Consider the following 18,159-nt stretch of genomic DNA (forward strand, 5'->3'; position numbering starts at 1 on the left):
CCCTTCAATGTCGATAAAATAAGTATCAAGTAGTATACAAAACGCAGAATGGATCGACTAAATACCATAGTCAGTGGATTTATGGCCTTGAATTACTGTAAGCCTATCTTTTTCCCACTCCTTTCCTAGTTTATATATAATTTTGTTTCTTTTGCGTACGCATGTAGTTAAGAAAATTGCTTCCCAACCACGTGGCCTTGGGTTCAGTCCCACCACACAACACCTTGGGCAAGTGTCTTCTACCATAGTCTCGGGTTGACCAATTCTAATACCTTATGAGTGAAACTGGTTGATGGAAGGTGTGGAATCTCATTGTGTGTATGTGTTCGTTTGTTTATTTGTTTCCTTACCACTGCTTCTCAATCGGTGTAGGTTTATTTACAACCCATAACTTAGCGGTTCGGTAAAATAATTTTGATATAAGTACCAAACATTAAAAAAACAAAACAAGTATTTTGGTCGATTTGTTAGATTAAAATCTTTCAAGGCGGTGCCCAAGCATGGCTGCAGTCCAATGATTGAAACAAGAGAAAGATATTAAAGAATATTTTTCTATGCGTTTTTTATTTTTATTGTATGAATGACTGGGCTCCAATGATTGTGATAAAGAACATATAACTATTATAACTTTTTATTATTATTTATGGGGTAGTAGATTTCCACCGAGGTCAACTTTGCCTTTCATCATTTTAGCATCAATAAAATAAATATCAGTTGAATATTGAAGTCGACCCAGCACTTATGTTTTAAAACCTGGTATTTATTCCATCGGCTTGTTTTGCCGAACTGCTATGTTACGTAAAAAAAAAACAATAGCAGTTGTCAAGTGGTTGTAGGGAACAAACACAACGCAAACACAAACACACACACACGCACACGACAGGCTTCTTTCAGTTTCTGTCAGCTAAATCCACTCACAAGGTTTTGGTCACCCTGGAACTATAGTGGTAGACACTTGCTTAAAGTGCTGTGCAGTGGACTGAACCGGAGACCCATGGTTTGGATATTAAATAATTTTTTAAAAAGAATTTAGTTATTATCATTATTATAGAAAGCGGCAGTTGGCAAAATCGTTACCACGCCGAACAAAATGCTTAGCGTCATTTCTTCCGGCTTCACATTCTAAGTTCAAATTTCGCTGAGGTCGACTACGTCTTTTAGCCTGTGCGTGTCGATAAAATAACCTTTTGTGTACTGGGGTCGATGTAACCGACTGCACCCCTTCCCCAAACGACTGAGATTCTAGATTTGACTGTAACAATCTTGGCTATAACGTCTGTAGACATCCGCCGGTGCTTTCTTTATGCTTGGTTGGGAACATTCTAGGATTGTAAACAGAATTTTGCCATTGCAAAGTAAGCGACGGGCGTCTACTATCTCGCCAAAAGATCTGGACAAAGTTATACAACATGGTAGAGAAAGAAGGGGGAGAGGGAGAGAGAGAGAAAGAGAGAGAGAGAGAGAGAGAGAGAGAGTGAGAGAGAGCGCCTGTAAGTGGTCGCTCATTTTTCCAGAAATAGAAACGAAATCACTTTCAAATTCACCGTATTAAGAAAAAGGACACTTAAGACAATTTTGTCATAGATATATAAAACATACAATATGTCTTATTAGCTTATATGCAAGGACAATATTACCCTATGTGACGGTACAATTTTGCCCTATCATAGTGTTGTTCTAAATACATAAAACAAATACTATGTCCTATCACCCTATGTGTTGGGACAATATCGCACTCTCACATGGTCAATGTTATCCTAGATGTATAAAAAAAGCAGTGTGTCCTATCACATTAAGCGGTAGAACAGTATTTCTATATCGCATAGGACAATGTTGTCTTACATATAGAAAACAGACAGTGCGTACTATTACTCTGTGTGATGGGATAATCTTGCCCTGCCACATACGATGATGTTGTCCTACATATATAAGACAAACAACATAACAAATAATCAACTGGATGCCGTATAATATCCAATTGCTGTTATGCAACATTGACTTCAAATCTGAGAATGTATGCACAACTAACCTTCCCGAAAAGCATGGCCTGTAAAAAGGGAGGGACTTTAGCCAGACGGTATATTGGTCTACAGTCCAGAGAGCAAAATAAATAAATAAATAAATAAATAAAATTTTAAAAAACGAGAAACACTTGACAGCCTCATACCCGAAGCACGTGATGAAAGGATAAAGAAAAATGTTTTGAATACTTTCTTATCCCACATTGCAAAATTTATCTTGGAGACCCTGTAAATATGATATCAAAAACATGTATACATACAAACGAGCAAACAGTTATGTGTGTGTGTGTGTGTGTGTGTGTACGTACATATAGTGTTTAGGTCATAAGAATTTAGAAACTTTGAGAGAACGCGAAATAATTTGTCTTTAGTTGTAGAATTCGAAGTTGATGAAGATCTAACTTACTGCATCATGTAAATATTAAATTAAAATCTCTTTCAGATAGAAAAAAATCGAAGGCTTCTCGTGCATGTGAATATATATATATATATATATATATATATATATATATATATATATATATATGTGTGTGTGTGTGTGTGTGTGTTGTGTGTGTGTGTGTGTGTGTGTGTGTGTGTGTATACACACACAAACGTGCTCGCACTTAATCACGTTAAGTAAACTCCATTAAACTTTATAGATTATATAAATTTTCTTTTTTCCCTACCTCTTTCCTACCCGTTATTATTTTCTTCATTTCGTTATGTTTTTCATTTTTCTTTTTGTCAAACAAAGCCATAAACAACAGAGGAACAAAAAAGAATATTTTCTTTTCAAGTCTTAACTACGTACCTCTAAACAATCTATCAGCGCGAAATCCAAACTATTCCAGTAAATGCCTTCGCTAGCAACAGAGAAGAGTCACAGCTGTGTAGAAATTATATGAATAAAGCAGGTTTGGGGCTGTGCCAACTAGCAGATTGAGAATCAGATACCTCATTACCAGAACAAACTAGAAGAAAATGAGAAAACACGTAACAGGGAAAACTATTTCGTTAAACCATTTGAACATAGCGATGTGACTGATTAATGATATATGTATGAATATATTATGCATGCATGTCTATCTATATATCTATCTACCTATCCTACACACAAACACACACACACACACACGTAAACACACACATATATATGCTCTCCATTTGGCATAGCATTTGAGAAAACAGAAAAGCAAATTTAAAACAGAAAATACAGTTTTCTTTTAAAATCATATCCCGCCTACAGTTAATATATATTCAAAATTTCGATACGTGGTGAAGGGTGGTGCTGATTTCAGAAAAATCAGGCATTTTTATCACAAGTATAACTTGCGCACCGTCCTTCTTCCTCACTCTGCACACGTCTATAAGTTTTTCTCTCAAGTGCATTCTCTCACTCAGTCTCTCTCCCTCACTCTCTCTTCATATGTATGTATGTATGTGTGTATGGGGGGGGTAGCTGTCTTTCGTGACATATATGTAATTATTTAAAACGTGACTATAGTATATTTTCAATAGTTTATCTCCGAAGTTTTTTGTTCTTTTTCATCACAAACGCACCTGTCTCTATGGTTAAATCAATCATCGAACAATTTTATTACACTGTAAGCAGGGGGTCATTAATTAATTAAACACAGTTACCGAAAGTCAGAACAAAATTTGACGCAAAAATATGTAAAATGCGGTAAAATCATTTTACAAAACTACAATATTCGATGCGCGCACATATACTTACAGGGATAGACACATATATATGATGGCAGTTTCCTAGTGTTCGAAGACCATGAGAAAGAGCACCGTGCCCTCAAGTGACCATGTAAATCGATCCCTGATACATTAGGGCTTTCAATTTTGCTAATGCTTAGTAGTTTTTAAGTGTGGAGGCGCGAGGTTTAGTGGTTAGCGTGTCGGACTCATGACTGTAAGATTGTGGTTTCGATTCCTGGACCGGGCAATGCGTTGTGTTCTTGAGCAAAACACTTCATTTCACATTGCTCCAGTTCTCTCATCTGGCAAAAATTAGTAATCCTGCGACGGACCGGCGTTGCACCCAGATGGTGAATTAAAACACCATGAAACCGAACCGGCATGACTCGAGAGGGTAACTTTTACCTTTACTTAGTTTTTAAGTGAGAGTCCCACTCTAGACTTGGAGATGATCTGACCGCAGTGGATCAGCTGTTTAAGACGGCTGCGGTGATTGGCAGCTGTAGGTTTTTACACCGGAGTGGACTTCTCCTATGTGAATTGGTTTACGTTGCTGGACAGTTCAACTTACTCTGGAGTTGTCAAAGAGAGCACTGGATCTCTTAAGAGACTCAACTCCTTGGTTTGCTGTCGAGGTTGACAACCCCAAACCTTTTCCTTTCCCAAGGTACTCACAAAGTAATAAGGGTTTATGTCTGGAGTTTCTTCCATGACATGCTAATTAATCCATAGCTGGGGGCCTGAGAAGAGCCCCTGTTCCGTGCCAGACCTGGAAACAATAGTAGCTAAGAGATGGTCCCACACTCCTCAAAATCCAAGAATTCTTGAAACAGGGCCCCATTACCAGATACAGTTCAAAGTCATATCCAGAACTGCACATGCATATACAGACATACAAACATACGAGGTGGGTGCTGAAAAGTCCCTGACTTTAAGAGTGTCGCGAAAGGCCTAGTTGGAGGCCCAATCTTCCGAATTCTTTTACAGGGCTTAGAAAAACTGAAGTAATAAGTGTGTGAATCTAAGAGGGAAATATGTATAAAATCATAATTAACTGATCCTCCTGTATTTTCTTTTACTCAAAGCCATGAACTTTTCAGCAGCCCCTCGTGCACAAATACATACACAGTACTCCAGCATGGCCCCAATACAGGTAAAAAATAATATATATATATATATATATATATAATTACATGCACGCACAAACACAAACACACATATACATACATGCAAACATACATACACACACATACATACATGCAAACATACATACACACACATACATACATGCAAACATACATACATACATACATACATACATACATACATACATACATACATACATACATACATACATACAAATTTCAACGTCTGTATGAACGTACGTACGTAGATGTGACTACGTATACAATTTCTCCGGAGACAAACTACATAACAGTTACGCATGCTGTGAAACGTTTCCCAAACAGAACCGAAACTGTCGGAAAAGACGTTGCTCCTTGCTGAACTTGAAGAAACAGTAAAAAGTTATACACACTGCAGCGACAGCTGATAAACTGACATAGAATTCTATCGCATATAATAATACACGCATCTAAACGCTAACATTCGTTCCTGAGTAGCTTCTATGCAACTGATGCCGCTGAAAATAGTGATACTAAATAGTGATATATATTGATCTCCAATCGATAGTCGACGATCAAGGGAATTCTCTGTTCGTGTCAGTTTGTTTTCGCCTGGCATTGCACGTGCTTTCCAAACAAGTGCACGCTTGATGCCAAGGTTGATATACATCTATCTATCTATCTATCTATCTATCTTGTCTGTCTGCCTGCCTATCTTGTGTGTCTGCCTGCCTGCCTATCTTGTCTGTCTGTCTGTCTGTCTGTCTGTCTGTATGTATGTATGTATGTATGTATGTATGTATGTATGTATGTATGTATGTATGTATGTATGTATGTATGTATGTATGTATGTATGTATGTATGTATGTATGTATGTATGTATGTATGTATGTATGTATGTATGTATGTATGTATGTATGTATCAACCGAATCGTTAGCACGTCGGACAAAATGCTTAGCGACATTTCTTCTGGATCTTTACGTTCTCAGTTCAAACTCGCCGAAACCAACTTCGCTATTTGTCTCTTCGGAATCGATAAAAAAAGTAGTAGTCAAGTGCTGGGGCGGATACGATCGATTTGCTTCCTCTTCTAACAATTTCTGGCCTAGAACCCTTCAACGGATCACATTTCAGGAGGAAATGTGATCTCGGCCAATTATACGCCACAGAAACCGCCTAACCTAGTTATGAGTCCTAGGACATGAGCTTATCTATCTATCTATCTATCTATCTATCTATCTATCTATCTATCTATCTCTCTGTCTATCTGTCTATCTGTCTGTCTGTCTTTACACATGTATGTATACATACATACATACATACACACACACACACACACACATACATACATACATACATACATACATACATACATACATACATACATACATACATACATACATACATACATACATAGATATTGGACAAAATAATGGAAACACCTACCATCATAGCATCATAATTTTGAAATATCTATAAAACCGCCAAAAGCTTGTTTATTTTTGTGTTTTGATTTATTATTAGTGCTGCTTAATATGTTTTGCTAAAATTGCTGTTTCTTTTCAGATATCATCAGGAAATGGTATCATTAAAATGACAGATCTACCGGACTTTCAAAGAGGTCAAATTGTTGGTGTACGTATGGCAGGCGCTAGCGTAACGAAAACAGTCGAAATATTTGGTGGATTAAATTCTGTCTCGAAAGTAATGACAGCTTTTCAGAAAGAGAGAAAAACCTCCTCGTCGAAACAAAACTCCGGAAGAAAATCAAAAGTTTCAGATAGGGACCGTCGAACTCTTACGCAAATTGTCAGAAAGGATCACAAAAGTACAGTGCCCAAAATTACTGCAAAGCTTAATGACCACCATAAGAACCCAGTTTCCACAAAAACCGTTCGCCGGGAGCTGCACAAAACTGGATTTCACAGGAGGGCAGCAATCAGAAAACCACTACTTCCAAAACCAAACTTCGCAAAGCGTTTAGAGTGGAGTAAAAACCTACAGAATTAGTCCCCAGAGCAGTGGAAAAATGTTATTCTCTCGGACGAGTTATCCTTTACCTTATTTCCGACAACCGACCGAATATACGTGTGGAGACAGCCGAAAGAAGCATTTCACTCAGACTGCCTTCTTCCAACTGTTAAAGATGGAGGAGGATCTGTGATGATCTGGTGGAGGGGGAGGGGCTATATCTTGGAAATCAGCCGAGCCAATGGTTTTCCTTCATGGCAGAATTAATAGTCAAGACTATTTAAGCCTTTTAACTGATCAAATTTATCTTATGGTTGCGGAACTGTTTCCAGAGAGAAATGCAATCTTTCAGGATGATAGTGCACCAGTTCACACAGCTAAAGTTGTTACTGAATGGCACAAGGAACATTCTAGTGAAGTTGAACATATTATCTGGCCACCACTGTCCCCAGATCTCAATATTATTGAACATTTACGGTGCACTTTAGGAAAACAAGGAAAGAGTCGATATCCTCCACCATCATCACTACAAGAACTGGAGACGGTTTTAGCTGAAGAATGGATAAAAATTCCTTTGGAAACAATTGAAACTTTGTACAAGTTCATACCTCGTAGAATTCAAGCTGTAATTACTGCCAAAGGCGGTCCAACCCCATATTAAAATATATTTGTTTGAAATTTTAAGGTGTTTCCATTATTTTGTCCAACCCCTGTATATATATATATATATATATATATATATATATATATATATGCACACGTATATGTATATACTCACATCTATACGTATATATATATATATATATATATATATATATGCATATGTGGGCACAGGACGTTATGAAACGTGTGCAACAAAAAGTACGAATCAAGAGTACATGGAACATGAACTATTCTTTCGAACAACGAAAGACACAAATGGAAAACAAAACAAACATAAAGAACGACCCTTCATCAGTTGTTGGCTGTTTTTCTAGTCTGTATTTCGAGCATTTAACAACAATATACGCTTTCGATAAAACAGTTGCTTCCGCAAAGCAAATTAAATAAATTTTGAGATTTTGCGGAGGGTCAAAATAGGTAATACAAACAGGACAGTGAAAACAAACAGGAAGGGCTGCTAAGCCTAAACGAAGTTGTGGTGGCGAAAGCGTAAATCAAGCTAGGACAGGAGACAAACAAGAACACGTCTTCCTTGTTCCAGCTACAACAGAGAGAAAGAAAGATGGCCGATGGTCACGTGGGAGCCACGTGAGCAAAGGAGGAGAGTGATGGAGAATGAGCGACAGAGTAATAGGATAGAATAGTGGCAGAAGAGGAGGTAAAAGAATAAGAGAGAGAAAAACGAAAGAGTAAAAAGATCGCATAGAGTGCGCAACTTAAAGTTGGTATGCGGTGCAGAAACAAATGTTGTGATGTTCTATTAAAGCCTCCATCCTCGTATTATATTATATATCCTCAATCTTCGTGTTATATTATTCTTGCATGTGTGTGTGTGTGTGTGCGAGAGAGAGAGAGAGAGAGAGAGAGAGAGAGAGAGAGAGAGAGAGAGAGAGAGAGAGAGAGCGAAACATTTACTTATAAAAGGAGTCGATAGTTTTGGTAGGATCAGATTTATCAAATATATACTGGTGATGACATCTCTGAAGGTGATTTTAACTGACAAACAAGGATTATAGAGTAAATACCATTGGACTAGCTCCGGCAGAGCAACGACCATCTCGTTGTAGAACTGAGATGTACAATGAACAATCATGACCATGCTATGTAGAACTGTAAAACCGCAATGTCCAATTGTAATCTTCGTTTTAACAAGATTCCTGTCACAACCATCCCATCTAGCATTACATTATCCTATCTAATCGTCTAACTCTAAAGATAGTACGGATAATGTAATGCTAGATAGGATGGTTGTGACAGTAATCTTGTTAAAACGAAGATTACAATTGAATATTGCGGTTTTACAGTTCTTATATAGCATGGTCATGATTGTTCATTGTACATCCCAGTTCTACAACGAGATGGTCGTTGCTCTGCCGGAGCTAGTCCAATGGTATTTACTCTATAATCCTTGTTTGTCAGTTAAAATCACCCTCAGAGATGTCATCACCAGTATATATTTGATAAATCTGAATCTACCAAAACTATCGACTCCTTTTATAAGTAAATGTTTCGCTCTCACGCGCGCGCACACAAACACACACACACACACACACGCAAGAATAATATAATACGAAGATGGAGGATATATAATATAACACGAGGATGGAGGCTTTAATAGTACATCACAACATTTTTTAGATTTTAATTATTTATGTGGAAAGTAACACTAGCGATAGTCGAGGGATTACTGTACTCATCACAGCCTTGTTACTGTTATTGATATTGTTGTTGTTGTTGTTGTGTCTGCTGACTAACCTTGCTTGACAATGACGTAAAAAAAGAACATTCTGGAAGGTGACGACTTTTCTCGAAATGATTCAGAAAAATATTGCGAAAACCGTCTTTCTTACGCTACAACCGCCGCCGCAGCCAACTCAAATGCAAATACCAGCATACTTAATTACATATTTCTTTGTTTATTTTTAGTCTTTATTTATTTATTATTTATAATATATATATTATATATATATATATATATATATATATATATATATATATATGTATGTATGTATATATATATATATACATATGTATATATGTATATATAGATATATGTATGTATATACATACGCACACACACATACCCAAACATACACGCAGATACCTCCTTCTCTTACACTGTCCTTCTTGGAAAGAACTTTTTCTTCACCCATTCCTATCCGGTCATTTCAAAATGTAACCACATGCGGATCGTGCCAATTTTTTTTCCTCCGTCTTCCTTTTCTCTTGGACTTTACTCCGTATCCTGTTTCTGACAAAGAGCTTTGCTCGAATCGTAAAACTACCTTTCTTTCCTTCCTTGAGCGTTTGCTAATACTTTGTATGTACGACGTCCCCACGTTGTTGTTTTTTCTTGTGCTTCTTTTCGATTTTTATTTGAGTTAACTATGTATATATGTATGTATGTATGTATTATGTATATATATATATATATATATATATATATATATATATATATATATATATAGTTTCAATACGAAGCAAATGATTCACGAGAAAAAATAATTCACGAAAAAATAATTCGGCGCAAATCGAATCAGTTGCAGCGCAGACTTCAACACGACAGGTTGGGAGTCCCTGTCACAGTAACATGTGCTGAGGAAGCTGAGGCTATTTGCCAGTACAGAAACCAGTCGACGTGAGTCAAATACTTGAATGTATGCTGGGAGTTTGTTTTAGCCGGTTTACCTTTGGACGTTTGATTTTGTAGTTATTATCAGTGTATTCTGGCGATTTAAGTAAGAGTTTTGACTGTTGTTTCCAGCAGGTAGACATACCTAGTATGTCCTGTCATTAATTTTAATCTTTCACATATATATACATATATATATATATATATATATATTTACATACATACATACATGCATACATGCATACATACATGCATACATACATACATATATAGTTGAAATTTACAGAAAAACAAAAGACGAAGACAGGTGTATAAACAATAAACAGGTGTATTAGTGTAACGCTCGGGAAGGTGAGAAGGTCTTTTACGTTTCGAGCCTATGCTCTTCAACAGAAAGGAAAACGAAGAAATAAACAGAGAGAGAACAAAGAGAGAGAGAGAGATTTTGAGAGATTTTGAGAGAGAGAGAGAGAGAGAGAGTATATATATAAACACACACACACACACACACACACACACACACACACATACACACGTGTAGTTATGTATGTGGAATTGCAAAAGCAAGCGTAAAAGTCGGTGAATTGGCGGAGCCGGTATTTTATCTGAGTCTTGGCGTCCTGAGTTCAAATACTGCTGCGGCCTTCTTGGGAAGAGTCCAATCTGTTGCAAGCATTCCAACCAGAATTCTGGTTTATGGATACCTCCAACCCATCCTTACGAGTCTATGAAGTCGTGTAAATGATCATAAAACACTACCCTTCCTGCCGACAAAGCAGTAAAAGAAAGGTTGAAAAAATAAGGAAATGAAAGAGAAGTGGAAGGTTTTTTAACAAAGAAGTTACTGTTTTACTCTTTTACTTGTTTCAGTCATTTGACTGTGGTCATGCTGGAGCACCACCTTTAGTCGAGTAAATCGACCCCAAGACTTATTCTTTGTAAGCCTAGTACTTATTCTATCGGTCTCTTTTGCCGAACCGCTAAGTTACGGGGACGTGAACACGCTAGTATCGGTTGTCAAGCAATGTTGGGGGACAAACACAGACACACACATACATACATATATACGACGTGCTTCTTTCAGTTTCCGTCTACCAAATCCACTCACAAGGCTTTGGTCGGCCCGAGGCTATAGTAGAAAACACTTGCCCTAGGTGCCACACAGTGGGACTGAATCCGGAACCATGTGGTTCGTAAGCAAGCTACTTACCACACAGCCACTCCTAAAATTGGCGAAATATGAGTGAATGAAGCAGACAGTTAAAACTTATACTGAAAAATAAGAAAACGAATTTGAATAAACCGCAAATAGAGCTGTATAGTGTTAAATTTATACGGTTAATACTACATTAACCTAAATTCGTTGCTTCATAGTCACCATTCATGTAATTAATTATATTCTTCAAAATATTCTTTAAAGCGTTTATTTAATTAGTCGTTATTTTACTTATTAATTAATGGTATTATAATCGCTTATGTTCTCAACCGCCATTTCACTTGGTTAAAGATTGATATAAGTGTTGTTTCCAGACAAATCATACTTTCGACCAAGGCGAAATTTGACCTCAGAACGTAACGGCAGACGAAATTACTATTTCTTTACTACCCACAACGGGCTAAACACAGAGAGGACAAACAAGGACAGACAAATGGATTAAGTCCATTATACCGACCCCAGTGCATAACTGATACTTATTTAATCGACCCCAAAAGGATGAAAGGCAAAGTCGACCTCGGCGGAATTTGAACTCAGAACGTAGCGGCAGACGAAATACCGCTAAGCATTTCGCCCGGCGTACTAACGATTCTGCCTGCTCGTCACCTTGATGATGATGATCATCATCATGGTTTTAAATTTTGGCACAAGGCCAGCAATTGTGGGGGAGGATGGAAGCCGATTACATCGACTCCAGTGATCAACTAGTACTTGTTTTAGCGACTCTAACAGAATAAAAGGCAAAGTCAACCTCGGCGAAATTTGAACTCAGAATATAAAGCCAGATGAAATGCCGCAAAGCATTTTGTCTCGTGTGCTAACAATTCTGTTTGCTCGCGGGCTTGATAATAATAATAATAATAATAATAATAATAATAATAATAATAATAATAATAGTAACAAACTTGTCTCTTGAGGTCTTTGGGTGAGACTTGGAGCCAACTTGTACAAATGTAAAGCAAAAGTCAAACATGAAATAATAATAATAATAATAATAATAATATGCTACCTAACTCAGATACCAGGAAACCCCAAAATGGCAGAAATTCAAAAGATAGTGCTCATGGGAACTGCTCATATCCTACGCAAAATACTCTCTATGTAATCCCAAGGTTTAAAACAAACTTTTTTTTATTCTTATTTTTATTTTTTTATTTTTATTTATTTTTATTTTATTTTTATTTTATTTTATTTTAATTTATTTATTTAATTTTTTTATGTATTAGACATTCACTAGTACAACACCAAAAAAACCCCCCAAATATATGGCACAGAACTTCCAACCTGTTGTCTCTTGAGGTCTCTGGGTGAGACTTGGAGCCAACTTCTACAGACATAAAGCAAAAGTCAAACATAGAATAATAATAATAATAGTAACAAACTTGTCTCTTGAGGTCTTTGGGTGAGACTTGGAGCCAACTTGTACAAATGTAAAGCAAAAGTCAAACATGAAATAATAATAATAATAATAATAATAATAATAATAATAAGAAGAAGAAGAAGAAGAAGACGAAACACCTCTTAACCTGTATTCATCTAATAATCCAAAATAACGATAATTAATGTAAATGATTATATTCAAATTACGCAATATAATCAACTCTATATTAAAATTTGAACGTATACAACAAACTAGCTTCGAGGCATATTGTGATTTTAAAACACACACTACATGTATAAAGGTATTTTTCCCGAGATGACCACTGGAGCTTCTATTTTTTCATTGATATGACGTACGTTAAGTATGCGATATAGAAAAAAATTTAATCTAGAGTTACTTCTATTGCATAATTTGAATATTATTTAGCCCAACGGTCTCTTTTGCAAAAAATAGTGTATTATTTATTCATCTTACAATATACTTCAGTCTAACCGAAGAGACTTCTTATCAAGCTGATCTGAGTGCGTGGTACTGACAAGCTGCAAAAACTACGAAATGCGCATCTGTCGCTCCCTGGGTTGATTTCGTTTAATCTAGCTCTGTAGTACAGTTAACTGCCGAGTATCCAGCATGGTTGAGACCCCGAGAGTTGCGGATTTGTGATTTTGCCAGATTATCAATTATCTTTGACTGACTTTTAAAGAAGAAACGGAGTAACTGGTCTTTCTGCTTTTTTTTTATGTCGTAAACTGTCGAATATCCAACGTTATATAATTCACACAACCTTTTCACTCACACACCGCTGCCAAGTCTTTTCAACAGTTCAACTTTTTCTTTGATAGACACTATACGGTGTTTATTTACGCTTTACACAATGAGAAGCACTCCCTTTATGCTTTGGAATTATGGCTGGGGCTAACAATGAAAAAGGTATAACGATAAAACAAATTATAAAACAAACTTTGTAAACAAAGCCCTGCAATTGTTTACAAATGATGCGTGTGTGCTTATGCAGCAAGTAGCGGCAACAAATCGTAGCGGCCGGTTGGTGCGGTGACCCGGGCAATTTGAAATTATTTGAAAATTTTCTTGCCGAAATTAGTACCGGATTACTGATTTTGCTGGATTACAGGTTGTCGGATAAGTGGCAGCCTACTGTATATTGTGATTTTAACACACACTACCTTATAAGGGCATCTTTTCCGAGATGACTACTGAGCCTGTAGCTTTTCAACGATATGAATGCGTTATGTCTGTCATATAAGATAAATGATTATATTATTCAGACTACAGTAATATATATATATATATATATATATATATATATATGTATGTGAGACATCGTGAAGACCACTTGCATTTTTTTCCCTCTGTCCTCCCACCTCGAGATCTTTCTTTCTCCTATGTTTCCGACGAAGAGCTCCGCTCGAAACGTCATACCCTCCTTCTTCCCTTCTTTCCTGAGCGCCCAATAATACTTTATTTGTTCCACATCCTCGCGTTGTTGTCTTTTTGTTTTCTTGTTTGGATTAACTTTATATATATATATATATATATGTTTAGAGAAAGATAATACGAATACGAACCCAATGGAATGACTATGAAAGGCACACACAATTAAATAAACATTAAGCTGGGGAAATGTATATTAAAAGCCTAAGACATTATATCAACATTAATCGCGAAATGACAACTAAGAAAATAAATATTTTAAAGAATGTTTTAAGGAACAGTTAATTATATGAATATTGACACAAAGAAGTAACGGATTTAGGTTAATAACAGCCGTTTAAATTTATTATTGCAAAACTCTTATTTATGTTCTATACACAAATATTTTTTAAACTGACTTCCCCCCAGGCATCGTAATTTCGAAAATTTTAATTAACATAACCCGTCTATTACGTAACAACGTTTTAAACTTCCTACCCCTATTACAATTTCTTACTCTTTCTATAACCCCTCCTCCTACATTTCTAGTCTCCCTACAATTTTATATCTCTCTCAATTTCATACATCCCCAATATATCTTCTTTCACTCCCCATCTAATTTTTTTAAGAAATGAGTAATATTTTTTAAAACTGACTTCCCCCCAGGCATCGTAATTTCGAAAATTTTAATTAACATAACCCGTCTATTACGTAACAACGTTTTAAACTTCCTACCCCTATTACAATTTCTTACTCTTTCTATAACCCCTCCTCCTACATTTCTAGTCTCCCTACAATTTTATATCTCTCTCAATTTCATACATCCCCAATATATCTTCTTTCACTCCCCATCTAATTTTTTTAAGAAATGAGTAATATTTTTTAAAAACTAAATTTAATACGATTTGCAATGATTTGAAAGACGAAACTAGAGCATTCAGGAATTTTTTCAGCGTTATCCCTCATGTGTGTGTGATTGTGGTTGTGTTGACGTGAATATTACTATGTTGTGTGAAGTCAATGGTTGATTGCAAGTGTTTGTGAATTCATACATGTGTACATTCGTGCTCCGTGTGAACGTGTGTGCATTGTAGGTGTTATGTTTTACTGTGAAGTGGAAATGTGGTAAAGTGTGAAAGTGGAATATATATGTGTGTGGATGTATGTGCGTGTGTAGGCAGTGTGTATGGAGGTGGGGATACCGAAGGAGGTGTTATGTATAGACATGTATATAGCATGTATGTATGTATGTATGTATGTATGTATGTATGTATGTATGCATGTATATGTATCCGTTTAATTGCCATTCCATGCTTGTAGTTGGAGGGCTTCCGTGGTTCAATAACTCTAAAAGCGATGTAGTCGGGAGTCTAGTGCTCCTGGTAGAGCCATCTATAGCGGTGAGATCGAAGAAGAGAATCCAGAGTTAATAAGCTCAGCGACCCTCCAAGACCCCGACGGAAGGCAGACAACAACAACGCTCGATTGCAATAACGTTTGAACTGGTACAGAGGGTTTATTTTCCTTCGGATCATTTAAGAAGGCGTTACTCAAGACTTCAAACAAATCAGCGCCAGTCCGTTCCAATTTCATTAGCTGAAAATGCCTGTATATGCGACGAGAAAATGGTCCTAAAACCAAATTGTGTGAACAACCTGCAAAAAAAAAACAACAACAAAAAACAACACCCACCCTCACCTCATAGAAATAACAAAAAAACTGCTCATATTTTCTCCAATTGAGAGAAATTGAAACTCTCAGACACAAGAAAGAGCCAATAACAACGATATATGCATCATATTTTTGTGTGTTTTACGCGGTCTTGAAGGGTTGAGTCGAACAAATCGACCTAAATAAGTATTTATTTCTTAAGTTTGGTACTTATTCTATCGATTCTCTCTTACGAACCTCTAAGTTATGGAGACGTAAACAAACCGGTGACAGTTGTTAATCAGTTGTGGGGTGAACACAAACAAATGCAGATGCCTACATGCATGCACACACGCATACACACGACGGGCTTGCATACAGTTTCCGTCTGCCAAATTCGTGGGTCCGGGGTCATAGTAAAAACAACAGTTACCCAAAGTGCCGCAGAGTGGGACCGAACTCGAAACCACGTGATTGTAAAGAAAGCTTATAACCACGTAGCTATGCCTTCACGTATGTGTGTGTGTGTGTATGCGCGTGTGTTTTTGTGTTTGAGTGTGTGTATGAGTGTGTGTGTGAGTGTGTGCACGCGCGTGTATACATACATACATATATATACACGCACGCGTGCACATCCAGTATATATGTATAAATGCATATATATATATATATATATATATATATATATATATAATATATATATGTATGTATATATATTATATATATATATATATGTATGTATATATATATATAATATATATGTATGTGTATATATATATATATATATAATATATATATATATATATGTATATATATATATATATATGTATATGTATATTATATATATGTATATGTATATATATGTATATATATATATATATGTATATGTATATGTATATGTATATATATATATATGTATATGTATATGTATATATATATTATATATATATATATATATATATATATATATATATATATATGTATGTATATATATGTATATATGTGTGTGTGTGTGTTTGTATGTGTGTGTGTATTCCTTATAATACGCACACGTTACTAATGTTTTATTATTTTACTCATTCCCTTTTCAGAGCGTGGAATTTATAACCGTCGGTCACACACACACAGACAGACACACACACACACACACACACATTGTTATTCAGTCTCTCTCCACCCTCTCTCTCTCTCATGTTTCTATCTCTGCCCTCAGTATTCGCTGGTTAGAGAATACAATTGCCATATGCCGGATGCTAAACAAACCCAAATAACGATAATCTTCTCTACAGGTGCGAGGCTCATTGTTTTCTTTCTTTGCATAAAGGATTTGAAATTCAGATGATTGGATTGACGTCACCACAACATTTGCTCTTGCTCAATCTCTGCCTTTTTCAAAGTTAAACATCTTTCACCCGCAATGATTTTTCATATTCTGGCATTAATGAACATTGAGGACAAACAGTTAAAAGAATGTCTGGAAGGTTACATTCTTTGGTTACATTCTTTGCAAGGATAGTAACACAAATGAATCTAAAGACGCGACAATAATAATAATAATAATAATAATAATAATAATAATAATAATAATAATAATAATAATAATGATCCTTTCTACTAAAGGCACAAGGCCTGAAATTTGGGGGGGGGAGGGGAGTAATTGATTGCATCGATCCAAGTATTTCACTGGTGCTTAATTCATCGACCCCGAAAGGATGGAAAGCGAAGTCGACTTCGGCGGAATTTGAACTCAGAACGTAGCGTCGGGCGAAATACTTATTTCTTTACTACCCACAAGGGGCTAAAGACACAGAACGGACAAACAAGGACAGACAAACAGATTAAGTCGATTATATCGACCTCAGTACGTAACTGGTACTTATTTAATCGACCCCGAAAGGATAAAAGGCAAAGTTCACCTCGGCGGAATTTGAACTCAGAACGTAGGGGCAGACGAAATACCGCTAAGCATTTTGTCCAGTGCACTAACGATTCTTCTAGTTCGCCGCCTTTTCATTAACCACAAAGGTCTACATTAAATAATAATAAGACAAGCGTTTGGTGGATATTGGAATAGAATGCCCTTAGTTTGCCTCTTAGGGACAGGAAAGATTATCAGGAGGGTTTTCGGCACTTGGAAGATTATTGAAAGCTTGTGGATATCTTAGGTTATTGGTAGTAACCCTCTACTAACATAAATTCTAACAGAAATAAGAACGAACCTGAGTCAAATCATTAATAATATTACTATAATGGGCAATTATGTCCGTCTGTCTGTCTGTTTCCTCTTCACGGTCAAACGGCTGGATCAACGGTCACGATGTTTTTCGAGATTACGAAGGAGGTAATCAGGAATGTTTTTAGCGAACAAAATGTGAAAAAC

At 36.3% G+C, this 18,159-nt stretch overlaps 1 protein-coding gene across 6 annotated transcripts in view; it reads right to left on the minus strand.

Moving 5' to 3' along the window:
- The window catches only part of LOC115212003 (major egg antigen), a 191,358-nt gene that overhangs the window by 62,955 nt on the left and 110,244 nt on the right, over positions 1-18,159 (minus strand). Inside the window, exon 1 of one of the 6 annotated variants that reach the window (XM_029780792.2) lies at positions 2,815-2,950. The exons of the other annotated variants lie outside the window; for them this stretch is intronic. The gene's annotated coding sequence lies outside the window, so the exon portion shown is untranslated. Of the gene's footprint in view, positions 1-2,814; positions 2,951-18,159 lie in introns of those variants that run through there. 6 annotated transcript variants of the gene reach the window in all.

The sequence above is a fragment of the Octopus sinensis genome, linkage group LG5 (assembly GCF_006345805.1).
Source record: "Octopus sinensis linkage group LG5, ASM634580v1, whole genome shotgun sequence".
In the NCBI taxonomy this organism is placed as follows: domain Eukaryota; kingdom Metazoa; phylum Mollusca; class Cephalopoda; order Octopoda; family Octopodidae; genus Octopus; species Octopus sinensis.